The sequence below is a fragment of the Pinus tabuliformis genome, chromosome 3_2 (assembly GCF_031772625.1).
Source record: "Pinus tabuliformis cultivar Carrire ecotype Pingquan chromosome 3_2, CPIR1, whole genome shotgun sequence".
In the NCBI taxonomy this organism is placed as follows: Eukaryota; Viridiplantae; Streptophyta; class Pinopsida; order Pinales; family Pinaceae; genus Pinus; species Pinus tabuliformis.
This window is the reverse complement of record NC_142302.1, coordinates 491,332,203-491,335,775: the sequence shown is the minus strand read 5'-3', so window position 1 is coordinate 491,335,775 and position 3,573 is coordinate 491,332,203.

The following is a 3,573-nucleotide window of genomic DNA, read 5'->3' as shown; positions in this document are numbered from 1 at the left end:
AACTCCCTTCCAGTAGAAGCTGGAAATGAGAGAAGGTTGTAGCCTTCTGTAGGTGGGTGCCTACGTACTGGTATGAGTCTGCACCAGTACAAGATTGTAAACATATTTTCTTATTATTAAAAGAAGACAGAGACGACATCAGTAGGTGGTTTTCACCCACATTGGGTTTCCACCTTAAATCTTGGTGTTCATGTGTGTTTCTTATCTGTGATGCTTTATTCTGTTATACTACACTATTTAATAATTTACTGATGCACTGGTTAAAGATCAACACATGATAAATTTTCTAAATCACAAGTTCTCTGGGTATACACTGGTTTCTCTAATCACAGTTGCATGTACATGCTAGTTCACTTCACAAAAGTAGCGTACATAAATCATTTTTGGAAATAAACTTACTAATTTGATAATACTGATTCACCCCCCCCCCCCTCAGTATTATTTCCAACAATTGGTATCAGAGCAGGTCCTTCAGAAGAAGCTTGATCACTTGAAGGTAGATCTTTCAAGATGAATAATCACGAAGGCATGGGATCCATCAGACCACCAATCTTCAATGGGAGCAACTTAGTATATTGGAAAATAAGAACCAGAGCCTATCTACAATCGCTTGGAGCAGATGTTTGGGAAATTGTGGAAGGAGGATATCAATTCCTAGCAGCAATTCCTACAGACTCTGCAGGTAAGAAGTTATACGAAACCAATGCCAAAGCAGTCAACACATTATTGGGAAGTCTGTCAGAATCAGAATTTGTCAAAGTCATGCAGCTCAAGACAGCCAAAGAGATATGGGACAAAATCATTCAGAGCTACGAAGGAGACTCTCAGGTAAAACGTGCTAAGCTTCAAACTCTCATAATTCAGTATGAAACTCTTAATATGCATAGTGATGAGAGTATTGCTAGTTACTTTTTACACATAGATGAGATTGTTAATTGTATGAAGAATCTGGGTGAAGAGATAAAGGAAGTTACTTTAGTTGAGAAAATTTTGAGATCCTTGTCTTCTAAATTTGAGTCAAAAGTGTCTGCCATAGAAGAAAAACAGGATCTTCAGACTATCATTGTGACTCAACTTCATGGAATCCTAACTGCCTTTGAAATGAGAAAAGGAGGTCCATCAAATATGAGAGAAGTTGAATTTAAAGCATCAACAAAGGGAAAAGAAAAGGAAGAGCATCGTGAATTAGGACACATTTAAGAAGAAGAAGAAGATGAGGTAAATTTTGTCAAGAAGCTTCAATGGGGTTCCAGAAGATTCATAGGTAAGCTACCTTTTAAATACTTTTCTTGTGGTAGAGTTAGTCACTATGCTGCCAAATGTCCTCATAAAGATAAATATGGAAATGGGACGGAATATGCAAAAGGTAATAGAAAACAATTTGTGAATAGAAGGAGTTACTATACGCATGAAGATAGTGATGGTTTATCTAATAGTGATGAAGATGAAAATGAACAAGATTATAGACTTCTCATGGCCTATGACAAGGATGATTTTTTGGATGCATTAGAAGAGGAAGATTTTCTTGAAGAAATCACTAAACTCAAAATTTGTTTAGAAGAAAAGAATATGATCATAGATACTTTGACACCCCAGCTTGCTAAAAGAGAAAAACACAATGAAAATCTAGAATGTGAAATTGTAGGTCCAAGAAAAGATCTTGGGAAGACAAATTATCTCAATCTTAGATTTGCTAAAGGATCAGAGACTTTATAAGAAATTATCAAAGTTCAACGTTCTCCTCTGGTAAAGATAGGTCTTGGATATACTAAAGAATCATCTCAATCACAAAAGCCGTCAACCTCCACCAAAATCTATCTTGATCCAGCAAAGACCAGTGAACAATATGTCAATTGTCAGCAAAGGCCTAAAAGTACTCATCAGGTAAATCATACTCAATTTAATCCAAGGATGAATATTAGTAGAAGCCGCAACCAACAGGTAAACAATGACAAAAGATTCTATGATCGCAGAAACTTCTTTAATGGGCAATGTTTTTCATGTCATAACTTTGGACACAAGGCTGATCAATGTGTTGCCTACAAAACCATCATGACTAGAGAAGCACGAAATCAAAGAAGTGCAACAACAATCAAGAAAAGTTCCTATAATAACTTTTCTCCTCTTGAAAATGAAATAGAATGCTCGATTTGTAACAAATTTGGTCATGAAGAATCTAAATGCCAGAGAAAATTTCGGCCAACACTTCAAAAGGAACAAATTCCATTAAATCCCAAGATATGGAGAAGGAAGGAATCTTAATCAGAAAGATGTGGTATAGCTTTGTATGCAAAAGGATAAGAAAATTAGTGGTACATTGACAGTGGATGCTCCAAACACATGACAAGTGATAAAGAGAAACTTCATTCTTATAATGCTTTATAAAAGGAAAATAATGTCTCATTTGGAAATTCCACCCCAGTTATCATTGTTGGCTTGTATGGGCCTGACCCAGGTTTAGAGGTGATTTAGCCAAACAAATCTTGGTACTACTGGCCCTTTCGGAAACAGTCCGTAGAGCATGGACTGAGGTCTCACCCGAAGTAGTATGGGAGGGTGATAGAACCAGGTTTCCGCACCTTGGGGATTTCTGATGAGCTCCGGTGGTTCGCAGTTTGACCCTGCGCGCATGTCGTTACATGCATCTATTAGTCCCTCGCAACCTCTGATGATGCCTTCACGCAACCCTACTCAGGGCGCGATATGTATTATTATCCATGTTCCTTACTATTAACCTATTGTTCTCTGATTACTCAACTTATCTGTGTAGTTCTAGTGATATTTTACTGTATATTCAACATTCATATAAGTGTGTGTGATAAGCAAAACAATATAAATGCATAGAACGTAATACAAAAGAAGACACACATAAATTGGAATCAACTTCTCCTTATTATTCTTCGTTCAAGGTTAAGACCCGACACCACCCAACGCACTCAGTTGCAGGGGTCTGTGCACTCAGCTATGGACTCTACTAGGCCTCTACACACTCAGCTGCAGAGCCTCTTCCTACTAATACAACCCAAAGCACTTAGACTCTTACTCTATGCTCGAACTAGTCGTATTCATCTCTTGTTATCTCTAATTAGCAATCCTCACAACTTAGAGCCTTGCTCTATTTATACAATCCCATGGTCCGCGGACCATGGGTAGGCTGACATGACATTACACTACATTACAATACTTAGGGCGAAAAACCCTATGACTCAATATACATTTTGCGCTCTGCATCCGCAATTCGCAGAGTCTTACCACATATTTGACCAAAACTTGGGCTTTGAGCCCCAAAACATGCTATTGGGGGTTTCCATGCCCAACAATCATTAAAGGTAAAGGTTCAGTTTTCTTGAAAGAAAAGGTTAAAGTTGGAAATGTCATGTATGTAGATGGTTTAAAGCATAACCTGTTGAGTGTCAGTCAAATGTGTGATCAAGGAAATGAAGTGGTGTTTCAATCAAATAGATGTGTCGTTCGTGAACTTGATACAGGAAAGACCGTGATCAAAGGTTCAAGAACTCCAAACAAATTATACATAATCAAAGGAGGACAACAACAATGCTATCTAAGCAAAAC